General features: G+C 38.4%; 1 pseudogene; it reads left to right on the top strand.

The window, feature by feature from the left end:
* The window catches only part of LOC129395227 (uncharacterized), a 71,385-nt pseudogene extending 70,032 nt beyond the window's left edge, over positions 1–1,353 (top strand).
* Positions 1,354–14,423: the final 13,070 nt, after the last annotated feature.

Raw genomic sequence — 14,423 nt, 5'->3', positions numbered from 1 at the left:
CCATCTATACAATGAAAAGTTTGGATTAAAACCATGCTTCTCAACCCTGGCTGCATGTTAGAATTTTCTGGGGAGATTTTAAAACTACTGATGCCTGGGCCTACCCATAAGCAATTAAATATGAATCTCTGCAGATAAGGCCAAGGGGACTCGTATTTTTGTAAAGGTTTACTACCTCCCTCCCAACCCCCAGGTGATTCTGCTGTTAAATCAGGGCTGAGAACCACTAAATTAATTGATCTCTATGGAAGCCGTCCAATTCTGATATTTGAGACCCTATGCATTTTGAGAGACTAACATTGAGGTCATCTTTTATTCTTAGTGGTTCTGACAGCCCCACCTCCAAGTAGGACACATAAGGTGTATGTGGATCATCGGGCTCAGGAAGAGAGTCATATAGCCAACTACTAAGGAGTGTTGGGAGGGAAAACCCTGGACAGGATGGAATTGATGTTCACAATTTTACCTCTCTTGGATTTACACTTCTTTCTGTGCCCAAGTTCACTAGTTCTTTCCAAGATGCTGAACATCTGGTCTCATCCCTCTCTTTGGTCAGTTGAAATCTGTCCAAATCCCTTTCCCCTTAGCTCAGCTATGGCAGGGTTGAAATTTTCCAAAAGAAACATTTATGAGGAAATTAAAGGAAGAGGAAGCAATCACAAAAGCAGAGTGGTGTTAACAGAGAACATAATTTTAAATTCAATCTAGCTGCTGCATGGCCTGGCTGACTCACAGCTTACAAGGCATCTGGTCCCAATTCTCATTCTTTGCCTCAAGATGGAAATATTGGATAGTAGTGGTGCCAAAGATGTCCAGAATTTAGCGCAAGGTAGATTCATGCAGGCTGTTGTGCTAGGTCTTTGGAAATTAGCCCCAATTACTAGTCAGTCCCCTTTGTTTGAGGCTTGTGCTACCCTCTTGTCCTGCAACTGCTATGACCCAAGACTACCCTCACCCTCAAGAGAGATATTTCTCTCACTTGGGATCTTGGTGGATGACCATTACTGACTGGGCATCCAGCTCCTGCTGCTCTTCCTCTGGAGGGCCTAAAAGGCTTCATTTCCCAGAAACCTGATTTTGTGTCTGGGGCCAGATCTTTAGGGGGATCTCCATTTGCCTGATATACATTAACTCCTTCGTATTAAGGCTCTGCTGTCCCCCTGTGAAACTGGACTCCTTCACCTGCTGATTGCAGCTGATGGGTTTGCCCTTTCTAACTTTGTAACCAAGACATCCTCCATGGAAAGCTCCAAATATTGGTCTGGAGTCCCTAGAGAAGAGCTGGTTTGCTTAGCATGCTACTACAGCTTCAAGGAGAAAAGCCACAGAAAAGCAAGCACAACATTCGTCTGAGAAAGGCCAGCAGTCAAACCTGGAAAGATATATTCTTGATTTTTTAATTGATACACAATAATTGTACATATTTATGGGGTGCATGTGATATTTTTGATATGTGCATACAATGTGCAATGATCAAATCATTACAGGATAATTGAGATATCCATTACCTCAAGCATACATGTGGGAAGACATATTCTATCATGAAATCCAATGAATGAGCACAAGCCAGTGATGAGAGGAAAAGACAAAAAATTATAGGCCAGATAGGCTGTATAAGGGAGTCACAAGCAAAGATGGCAAAAATAAAATAAGAGGGCAAAATAATGGCCTTGAATGGGATCACAGTAGTGTCCAAGTTTCATTTTATTGATAGTTTTATGGATGGGTTGGCCTTGTTTTTTTTCTTTTCCTTGGTAAGATGAGCTGATCTTATTTTATTTTTATTATTTTACCCAGCCACGACGTCCCTGTGAGGTCCCTAGTCAGCCTGGGCTCAGATGACCTGATTTTAAAGCACAGCATCTAAGCTGAATTTTCAGCCTCTTCCTTATACTCTGTATATCTGCTTCAGAGTTGTTAGGCTCTTGCCTCTCTCATATGAGGGCCACTACCTGCCTATTCCAGTGAATGTTCCTGCATGATCTTACTTCCCCCTTATGGTTACCAGCTTCCCCACACCTGTCCCTCAGATAGGCCGTTTAGAAGTCTATCATCAAAGGCTCATAATTGTAAAACATTTTACACTCCCAGCAATGAAACAAGCAATTGGCAACAATGTAAAGAGGAGTTCACTCCCCATAGTAGAGAGTGGAGGGCAACACTGACTGGGAAAGCAATGATGGCAGGACCTTGTCCTACTCGTCCTCCCAGAGTTGGGGCAGAGTGGCCATCTAGTATAAAAGGAAAGGCTGAACAATGATTTGGCAGGATGGATGTCTGAATTCCAATCTTAACCTTTCTTATTGTAGAGTGATTTTAAGAGCATGGGATTATAATTAGACACACCATGGTGTCCTGGCTTAGTAGCTTAGTAGCTGTGTGAGCTTTGGCAAGTTTCTCAGAGCCTCAGTTTTAATATCTGTGCAATGAAGAGTCTAGTAATACTCACTTTCTAGGGTTGTTGTGAGGCTCAAGTGAGGTAATGTAGACAAAGTGTCAAGAAAAATACATAACTAATAAAAGGTAGTTATCATTACTGCTTGTTGGAATCCCTTATGGTTCGTGGTCTTCAGTTCCTTCAACTTAAGAAACAGGGATGATTGATAAGGCTCAGCTCATCTATCTCACTGGGCTGTGACAAGAACCACAGGTAAAAGTACTTCATAAACTCCAAAGTGCTGCCACAGCTTTACTTTGACCAGGTATAGCGGGGCAGACTGCTGGAATAAGTCAGCATCCAGCCATCTATCTCCATGAAGAATAAATATGAAAAAAATTTTCTTCCCCATGTATTTTCCCTGGAAAGAGAAAAGACTGGATTCATACATTTCTGAATGGGGCTCTATCCAGAGCATAATTAGCCAATTGGGGAATATTAGAGAAAAATCTCCCTTCCAGTGAAGAATGAAAAACATTTGGGGAGATCAAGTGAAATTCTGGATGTGAATATGGCCAGCACGTGGCTGAAAAAATAGTAGGTAATGACCTTTTCTGCTGTTTTTCTTCTTGGTTTTACAATAGAGAGTAAGGAATATAAGCTCTAGCTTGAGAGTTGATATCTAACAGCAGGGAAGCTCTGGCTACCTACCCAGTGGTATATGTCTGCAATCACAGTTCTTGGGTCAATTCCTTTTGGAATAAACATAATTAAATAAATTCACACCAAAGAGCCTAGAAAATTTAATGGAATGTAATAACAAAATTACAGTGTCATAGCATGTGAGAATAGGAAGGATCCTTAGACTACAAGTTCTATCTCTCACCTGGGTAGATGAGCAATGATGACATTTGAACTGATAGATTGATTCAATCCCTTGAGAAGCATTAGTTGTCAGCCTAGAATATGACAGAAATATGTCAGAAGTTGAGTGTATGTTTGTGAGTGGGAAAATATCTCTGTCCTTGTTGAGTTTATAGTCTAGTAGGGAAAAGAGAGAATATGCAAGTAAACAAATGAATAAATTAAACATATGTACAAAATTTGAAGTGCTATAAACATAAGCAAATACTGAGGTAGAGAATAAATATGTGGTGGGAGAGAGGAAATTTGTTAGAATTGTTTGTACATGATGGGTTCAGGAGAAGTCTCAGAAAGGATTTAAGTTTATTTTGTTATTTTTAATTTTTGTGGGTACATAATAGGTGTATATATTTATGAGGTACATGAGATATTTTGATACAGGTATGTGATACATAATAATCTCATCATGGAAAATGAGATATCCATCCCCTCAAGCACTTATCCTTTGTGTTACAAACAATAAATTATACTCTTTTAGTTATTTAAAAATGTAAAATTAAATTATTTTGACTATAATAATTTAAGTCAGGTGACTGTTGTGCTAGTAAATACTAGGTCTTATTCAATCTTTCTAATTATTTTTTTCTGTACCCATTAACCATTTCCACCTTCTCCCTGCCACTACCCTTCTCAGTCTCTGGTAGCCATCCTTCTACTCTCTATCTCCATGAGTTTAATTGTTTTGATTTTTAGATCCCACAAATAAGTGAGAACATGTGACATTTGTCTTTCTGTGCCAGCTTTATTTCATTTAACAATAACCACCAGTTCCATCCATGTTCTTGCAAATGACAGGTCCTCATTCATTTTATGGTTGAATAGTACTCCATTGTGTATAAGTGCCACATTTTCCTTATCCATTCATCTATTGATGGACATTTGGGTTATTTTCAAATCTTAGCTATTGTGAAGAGTGCTGCAACAAACATGGGAGTGTAGATACCTCTTTGGTATACTAATTTCCTTTCTCCTGATTATATGCTCAGCAGTGGGATTGCTGTATCATATAGTAGCCCTATTTTTAGTTTTTTGAGAAATCCCTAAACCATTCTTCATAGTAGCTGTACTAATTTACATTGCTGCCAATACTGTATGAGTGTTATCCTTTCTGAATATTCTCATCAGCATTTGTTATTGCCTGTCTTTCAGATATAAGGCATTTTAACTGGAGTGAGATGATATCTTATTGTAGGTTTGATTTGCATTTCTCTACTATCAATGATGTTGAGCACCTTTTCATATGCCTGTTTGCCATGTGTAGGTCTTCTTTTGAGAACTGTCTGTTCAGATTTTTTGACCATTTCTTAATTGGACTATTAGATTTTTTTTCTTGAGGGTTGTCTGAGCTCCTATATATTCTGGTTATTAATTCTTTGTCAGATGGATAGTTTGCAAATATTTTCTCCCATTCTGTGGGTTGTCTCTTCAATTTGTTGATTGTGCTCTTTGCTGTGCAGAAACTTTTCAATATCTTCTGATTCCATTTGTCCATTTTTGCCTTGGTTGCCTGTGCTTGAGAATTATTGCTCAAGAAATTTTTGCCCAGATCAATGTCCTAGAGAGTTTCCCCAATGTTTCCTCGCAGTTTGGGGTCTTAGATTTAAGTCTTTAATCCAGCTTATTTTGATTTTTATATATGGTGAGAGGTAGGCTCATAGTTTCATTCTCTTGCCTATGGATATTCAGTTATCCCAACACCATTAATTAAAGAATCTCTCTTTTCCTCAGTGTATGTTTTTGGCACATTTGTCAAAAATGAGTTCACTGTAGGTGTGTAGATTTGTTTCTGGGTTCTCTGTTCTGTTCACCTGTGTGTGTGTTTTTATGCCAGTATTATGCTGTTTTGATTTCTATAGCTCTGTAGTATAATTTGAAGTCAGGTAATGTGATACCTTCAGTTTTTCTTTTTTTAATTTTAATTTTTAGTTTTTGTGTGTACCGTATATAGTAGGTGTATATATTTATGGGGTAACTGAGATATTTTGATGCAGGCATGCAATGTGAAATAAGCACATCATGGAGAATGGGGTGCTCATCCCCTCAAACATTTATTTTTTGAATTATAAACAATCCAATTGCACTCTAAACTGTGTTCAAATGTACAATTATTATTTACTATAGTCACTCTATTATGCTACCAAATAATAGGTCTTATTCATTTTTACTATTTTTTTGTACTGATTAACCATCCTCACTCCTCTGTCCCCCACCCAAGGACCCCACTACCCTTTCCAGCCTCTGGTAATTATTGTTCTACTCTTTATGTCCATGAGTTTTATTCTTTTAATTCTTAGATCACACAAATAATGAGAACATGCAATGTTTGTCTTTCCGTGCCTGGATTATTTCACTGAACATGATGATCTCCATTTCCATTCATGTTGTTGCAAATGACTGGATCTCATTCTTTTTATGGCTAAATAGTACTCCATTGTGTGTCTGTTCCACATTTTCTTTATCTATTCATATGTCAACAGACACTTAGGTTTCTTCCAAAACTTAGCTATTGTAAACAGTGCTGCAACAATCGTAAGAGTAAAGATATCTCTTCAATATACTGATTTACTTTCTTTTGGGTATTTACTAAGCAGTGGGATTGCTGGATCATATGGTAGCTCATTTTTAGATGTTTGAGGAACTTCCAAACTATTCTCTGTAGTGGTTGTACTAATTTACTCCCCTCCACCAGTATATGAGGATTACGTTTTCTCCACATTCTCACCAGCATTTGTTATTGCCTGTCTTTTGGATATAAACCATTTTATCTGGGTTGAGATGATGTTTCATGGTAGTTTTGATTTGCATTTTTCTGATGATTAATGATGTTAAGCATCTTTTCTTATGCTTTGTTTGCCATTTGTGTGTCTTCTTTTGAGAGCTGTCTATTCAAATTTTCCCCCATTTTTGATTGGATTATTGAATTTCTTTTCCTATAGACTGGGTTGAGCTCCTTCTATATTTTGGTCAGTTGGATAGTTTGCTAAGATTTCCTCCCATTCTATGGGCTGTATCTTCACTTTGTTGATCATATCTTTTGCTGTGCAGAAGCTTTTTAACTTTCCTCCTTTTTTATTTTTTGGAAGAGTTTGAGTAGAATTGGTGTCAGTTCTTCTTAAATATTTGGTAGAATTCAGCACTGAAGCCATTGGATTCTGGGATTTTCTTTACCAAAAGACTCTTTATTACAGCTTTGATCTTGTTATTTGTTATTGGTCTGTTCAGTTTTTGGATTTCTTCACAGTTCAATCTTTGTAGGTTGTAGGTGTCCAGGAATTTATCTATTTTTTCTAGGTTTTCCAATTTATTGGCATATACTTGCTCATAGTAGTTACTAATGATCTTTTGAATTCCTGCAATATGAGTTGTAATGTCTTCTTTTTAATCTCTGTATTTATTTAGTTAGTTAGTTCCTCTCTGTTTTTTCTTAGAATAGCTAAAGGTTTGTCAATTTTGTTCATCTTTTTAAAAAGACCAATTACTGGCCAAATTAATTGACTAGAAGCACCTAGTGTGTGCCACTCTGACGGAGAGAAATAAAAGGTGCAAGTAAATACAGCACCTTCAACTGAAACACCCAGTTACATGCATTGGCATTAATTAAGAAAATAACTCGACCCATGGAGAACAGAGAAAGCAAGGCTGAATAATTGCCCACTTGGGAGCAACACAAAGCCAGTGAAGTCTCCCTTGCCCAGGTAAGTGGTGAGTGAGTGACCCCAGGGACCCATGCTTCATCCATGAATCTTTCAACCCTTGGGTGAGGTGATCCTGTTGCGATCCCACCCCACCAGGGCCTTCAGTCTGACATGCAGAGCTGCATGGAGTCTTGGCAGAGCATCAGCTTAGGCACGTACAAAGCCCTGGAAGCTTTAGATACCCAGGCTTCCCAGCAAAAGTGGCTGAATACATACTTATAAAAAAGGTGCTGAACCCAGGGGGCTGAGCAGTGATGGTCTGCCAGCCCCACTTCCATGGCATCTCTAAGAACAAGACCCACTGACTTGGAACTCCAGCCAGCCATGGGTAGCAGTGTTACACCCCACTGAGAAGGAGCTTCCAGAGGGAGGGGAAAGGCCATCATCTTTGCTGTTTTACATCCTTAGCCATTGATGCCTTCAGGCTCCTGGGAGTCTGAGCTGACTAGGGACTGGAGTGGCCCCCTAGCACAGTGCAGCATTTCTACGAAGAGGCAACCAGACTGCTTTTTCACTTGGGTCCTGGATCCCATTTCTCTTCACTGGGCAGAACCTTCTGACCAAGGTCTAGAGCTACCCCTGCTGGTGTTTTCCAGCCAGCAGTAGTTCCAAAACTCCCTGGGACAGAACTCCCAGAGGGAGGGGCAGGCCACCATCTTTGCTGTTTTGCAGCCTTATCAGTAGTTTCCTTTCAGCTTTGGAGGGTCCAAGGTGACTGGGGGCTGAAGTAGACAACCAACACAGCACAGCTGCTCTATGAAAATGCAGCCAGACTGCTTTTTAATGCAGGTCCCTGGGCCCATTCCTCCTCACGGGGTGGGATCTCCTGACTGTGGTCCCCAGTCACTCCCATCAGTGTGTTTGGACTGGCAACAGGTTCATACCTCTCTGGGACAGAGCTCCCGGATGGAGAGGCATGCTATAGTCTTTGCTGTTTTGCAGCCTTCATTGTTGATACCTTCAGGTACTGAAAAATCCCAGGTGACTAGGAACTAGAGCAGATCCTCAGCATACTGCAGCAGCCCTACAAAAAACCTGCCCAGACTGTTTGTTATGAGGGTCCTGAATCCCATATCTTCTCACTGGGAGGATCTTTGTGGCTTGGGTCTTCACCCACCCCCTGGGACTATCAAGCCAGTAGCATTTCTGTAATTCCCTGGGACAGAACTCCCAGTGGGAGAGGTGGGTTGCCATCTTTGCTGTCTTGCAGCTCTTGCCCTTGATGTTTCCAGGCTCTGGAGAGTGTGCAGGCCCAAGGGCTTGTCTGGACACCCAGAAGAGCACCCACCTCATGGAAAAGTGGTCAGACTGTTCTCCACACAGTTTCCAGTCCTCAATTCTCCTCACTGGGCAGGGCTGCCTGGCCTGGGATGCCAGGAAAACCATTCTGCCCCTACATGACCACTTCAATCAGAAACAGCTCAGTAGTTTGGCTGGGTGTGGTGGCTCATGCCTGTAATGCCAGCATTTTGGGAGGCCAAGGCAGATGGATCACTTGGGGTCAGGAGTTCGAGACCAGCCTGGCCAACATGGTGAAACCACAACTCTACTAAAAAAAAAAAAAATATATATATATATATATATATATATATATATATTAGCCAGGCATGGTGGTGCATGCCTGTAATCCCAGGACTTTGGAAGGCTGAGGCAGGTGGATTACTTGAGGTCAGGAGTTCAAGACCAGCCTAGCCAGCATGTTGAAACCCCATCTCTACTAAAAAAAAAAAATACAAAAATTAGCCAGGCATGGTGGCACATACCTATAATCCCAGCTACCCTGGAGGCTGAGGCAAGAGAATCGCTTGAACCTGGGAGGCAGAAGTTGCATTGAGCCAAGATCGTGCCAATGCACTCCAGCCTGCGTGACAGAGTGAGACTTCATCTCAAAAACCACAAACAAACCCAGCCCAGCAGTTAAAGAAACATCCACATGCAGAGGTGAGAAAGAACCAATGCATGAACTCTGGCTCTCAAATGCCAGAGTGTCTTATGTCCTCCAAACAGTGGGACTAGTTCTCCAACAAGGGTTCTTAACCAAGATGAGTTGGCTAAAATGACAGAAATAGAATTCAGAATATGGATAGGAACAAGATCATGAGGATTCACTAGAATGGCAAAATCCAATCCAAGGAAACTAAGAATCATAATAAAATTATACAGGAGCTGACAGACAAAATAGCCAGTACAATATAGACCCTAACTGATCTGATCAAGCTAAAAACTACACTACAAGAATTTTACAATGCAATTGCAAGTATTAATAGCATAATAGACCAAGCTGAGGAAAGAATGTCAGAATGTGAAGACTGGCTCTCTGAAATAAGACAGTCAGAAAAAAAAAAAAGAGAGAATGAAGGAACAAACAAAATCCATGAGAAAAAATGAAATTATATAAAAAGACCAAATCTATGAATCATTGGCATCCCTGAAATGGACAGGAAGAATGTAAACAACTTGGAAAACATACTTCTGGATATTATCTATAAAAACTTTCCCAACCTTGCTAGAGAGGCCAACAGTCAAATTCAGAAAATACAGAGAACACCTGCAAGATTTTACACAGGAAGATTATCCCCAAGAAACAGTCATCAGATTTTCCAAGGTTGGAATGAAAAAAAGAATGTTAAAAGGGCACATCACCTAGGAAAGGAACCATATCAGGCTAACCATGAACCTCTCAGCAGAAACACTCTAAGCCAGAAGAAATTGGGGGCCTATATTCAACATTCTTAAAGAGAAAAAAAATCTTCAACCAACAATGTCATGTCCAGTTGTATTAGTTGGTTCTTGTATAGCTATAAAGACATACCTGAGACTGGCTAATTTATAAGAAAAGAGATTTAATTGGCTCATGGTTTCACAGGCTGTTCAGGAGGAATGATGGCTTCTGCACAGCTTCTTGGAGGCCTCAGGAAACTTACGATCATGGTGATAGGTGAATCTCTTCCTCCTGCTGCAGCATCTTACATGGCCAGAGCAGGGGGAAAAGAGAGAGGGAGAAGGTGCTACACACTTTTAAATAACCATATCGCATGAAAACTCTATCACAAGGACAGCAATGGTCCAATAAAATGGTGCTAAACCATTAGAAACCACCCCCATGATCCAATCACCTCTCACCAGGCCCTAGCTCCAACATTGGGAATTAAAATCAAACATGAGATTTGGGTGGGGACACAGATCAAAACCATATCACCAGCCAAACAAAGCTTCTTCAGCAAAGGAGAAATAATTTTTTTTCTCAGATAGGCAAATGCTGAGGGAGTTTGTTATCACCATATCTGCCCTACAAGACATTTTGAAAGAATAACTAAATATGGAAAGGAAAGACCATTTTCAGCCAATACAAAAGCACACTTAAGTACACAGAACAGTGACACTATAATAAAAACACACAAACATGCTGGCATAATAACCAGCTAACAACAAAATGACAGGATCAAATCCACACATGTCAATACAAATCTTGAATGTAAACAGGCTCAATGGTCCATTTAAAAGGCACAGAGTGTCAAGCTAGATAAAAAAGCAATACCCAAGGATATGGAGTTTTTATGAGACCCATCTTACATTCAATGACCACCCCCCCCAACATAGACTTAAAATAAAGGTATGGAGAAAAATCTACCAAGCACATGGAAATCAGTACAAAGCAGGGGTTGCAATCCTGATTTTAGACAAAACAGACTTTAAACCAATAAATGTTTACAAAGACAAAGAAGGGCATTACATAATGGTAAAGAGTTTAATTCAACAAGAAGGCCTAACGATTCTAAGTATATATGCACTCAACACAAGAGCATGAAGGTTCATAAATCAAATTCTTAGAGACCTACAAAAAGACTTTGATTCCCACACAGAAACAGTAGGAGACTTCAACACTCTACTGACAGTATCAGACAGATCATCAAGGCAGAAAATTAACAAAGATATTCAGAACCTGAACTCAACATTGGACCAAATGGATCTGATACACATCTTCACAACTCTCCACCCCAAAACAGCACAATATACATTCTTCTAATTGTCACATGGCACATACTTTAAGATGAACCACATAATCAGACATAAAACAATCACCACCAAGTACAAAATAACCAAAATCATACCAAACACACTCTTGGACCATAGCAGAATAAAAATAAAAACTTAAAAAAACTCTCAAAACCGTGCAATACATGATAATTGAATTACCTGCTCCTGAATGATTTTTGAGTAAATAATGAAATTAAGGCAGAAATCAAGAAGTTCTCTGAAACGAATGAGAACAAAGATAATAAATATCAGAATCTCTGGGAAACAACCAAGGCAGTCTTAAGAGATAAACTTATGGCACTAAGTGTACACATCAAAAAGTTAGAAAGACCTCTAGTTTACAATGTAATATTACAACTAAAAGATCTAGAGAACCAAGAGTAAGCCAACCCCCAAGCTAGCAGAAGACAAGAAATAACCAAAATCAGAGATGAATTGAAGGAGATGGAGACACAAAAACCATTCAAAAGATCAACAAATCTGGGAGTTTTTTGTTTGAACAAATTAATAGGATAGATAGACCACTAGCTAGACTAATAAGGAAGAAAACAGAGGAAATAAAAATAAACACAATCAGACATAATTAATGGAATGTTATTACTGATGCCACTGAAATACAAATAACTTTCAGAAACTACTATGCATACCTCTATGCGCACAAACTAGAAAACCTAGAAACAAGGAATAAATTCCTGGAACATATACCCTCCCAAGACTCAACCAGGAAGACATCGAATTCCTAAACAGACCAATAATAACCACTGAAATTGAATTAGTGACAAAATGGCCTACCAACCAAAAAAAGCCCAGGACCAGACAGATTCATAGTCAAATTCTACCAGATGTACTAAGAAGAGCTGATACTATTCCTACAGGAACTATTCCAAAAAATTGAGGAGGAGGAACTCCTCACCAACTCATTCTATGAGGCCAGCATCATCCTGATACCAGAACCTGGCAGAGATAAAACGAAAAAAGAGATCTTCAGGTCAATAGCCTTGATAAACATTGATGCAAAAATCCTCAACAAAATACTTGCAAATAAAATCCAGCAGCACATAAAAAAGCTAATCCACCATGATCAAGTAGGCTTTATTTCTGGAATGCAAGGTTAGTTCAACATACGCAAATAAATAAATGTGATCCATCATACAAAGAACTAAAGACAAAAACCACATGATTATCTCAATAGATGCTGAAAAGACATTTGATAAAATTCAACACCCTTCATGTTAAAAGCTCTCAATAAACTAGGTATTGAAGGAATATACTTCAAAATAATAGGAGCCATTTATGACAAACTCACAGCCAAGACCAAATTTCCCTGTACTGTTTTTACTGCATCCAATAGGATTTGGTATGTTGTGTTTCCATTATCATTTATTTGAAGAAATTTTTAAATTTTCTTCTTAATTTTTTTAGTGACTCATGGTCATTCAGGAGCATATCATTGAATTTCTAAGTATCTGTGTAGTTTCTAACATTTTTCTTGTTGTTGATTCTAGTTTTATTTTGTTGTGATCAGAGGAGATGCTTGGTATTATTTAAAGGTTTTGGAATGTTTAAGACTTATTTTTTGGCCTAACATTTGGTCTGTCTTGGCATTTCTTGTATGACAGGTCTACATTTCATAAAATCTCTCAGGTATTATTTGTTTGGGAAGATATTTATTTATCCTTCATACTTGCAGGATTATTTTCCCAGTTATACTATTCTAGGATAAAATGTTTTTTCTCTTTCAGCACTTTAAACATGCCACACCACTCTCTACTGGCCTGTAAGGAAGAAGTGACCATGTCATAAATGATTCATCTACTGTGGAGAAGAATGTGTATTCTGCAGCTGTTGGATGAAATATTCTGTAAATATCTATTAGGTTCATTTGGTCAATAGTGCTGATTAAATCCAATTTTCTTTCTTGTTGTTGAGTTTCTGCTGGATTATCTGTCTAATGCTGAAAATTGGGTTTTGAATTCTCCAGCTATTATTGTACTGGGGTCTATCCTTGGCTCTAATAATATTTGCTTTACATATCTGGGTGCTCCTGTGTTGGGTGCATATATACCCACAATCATATAATGTTTCAGGATGTTTCATTATGTAATGTCCTTCTTTGTCTCTTCTTACATGTTTTGTCTTGAAATCTATTTTTCTAATATATGTATACATATTCCTGCTCTCTTCTGGTTTCCATTGGCATTGAGTATCTTTCTTCAACCCTTTATTTTTAGTCTATGTATATCTTTATAGAAGAAGAGTGTTTCCTGCAAATAAGAGATCATTGGGTCTTGTTTTATCATTCATTCAGCCACTCTATATCTTTTTATTGGAGATCCATTTATATTTAATGTTATTAATGATAAGTAGAGACTCACTTCTGCCATTCTGAAATGTGTTTTCTAGTTGTTTTGTGGTCTTCTCTTTTTTTCATTTCTTCCTTCCTGTCTTCCTTTAAATGAAGGTATTTTTTCTGTGCTGATATACTTTAATTTCTTGCTTTATATTTTTTGTATCCCATTGTATGTTTTTTGATTTGAGGCTACCCCAAGGTTTGCAAATATTATTATATAACCCATTACTTTGAACTGATGACAACTTAACACTGATTACATAAACAAGCAAACAAACAAACATACAGAAAGTACACTACTAAAAGCTCTACACTTTAAATTTATCACCCCACTTTCAAACTTTTTTTGTTTCACTTTATTTCTTATTATACTATGTCTTGAAAAATTGTCATAGCCATTCTTTATGCTTTGTTCATTGTTTAGTCTTTCTACTTAAGGTAAGAGTAGTTTACACAATGCCACTACAGTGTCATCATATTCCATTTCTCTGAGTACTTATTTTTACCAGTGGGTTTTGTACTTTCAGATAATTTCTTATTGCTTATTAACATCCTTTTATTTCAGATTAAACATCTCCCTTTAGCATTTCTTTTAGGACAGGTCTACTGTTCATTAAATCCTTCAGGTTTTATTTGTCTGGGAAGCTATTTATTTCTCCTTCATGCGTGCAGGATATTTTCCCAGTTATACTATTCTAGGGTAAAATGTTTTATCCTTCAGCCCTTTAAACATGCCATGCCACTCTCTCCTGGCCTGTAAGATTTTCATTAAAAAGTCTGCTGCCAGACATATTGGTGCTCTATTGTATGCTATTTATTTTTCTCTTGCTGCTGTTAGAAGCCTTTCTTTATCCTTGACCTTGGGAGTTTGATTATTAAATGCCTTCAGGTAGTCTTCTCTGGGTTTGGCAAGTCCCACATTTCCGGACCGAATGAATGTTCATCTTACATATAGTAATTGATGTCTCATATCTCCCTAAAATGTATAAAACCAAACTGTGCTCTGACCACCTTGGGTACATGTCATCAAGCCCTCCTG

This window comes from Pan paniscus, chromosome X, assembly GCF_029289425.2.
Source record: "Pan paniscus chromosome X, NHGRI_mPanPan1-v2.0_pri, whole genome shotgun sequence".
In the NCBI taxonomy this organism is placed as follows: domain Eukaryota; kingdom Metazoa; phylum Chordata; class Mammalia; order Primates; family Hominidae; genus Pan; species Pan paniscus.
This window is presented reverse-complemented; position numbering and strand designations above follow the sequence as displayed.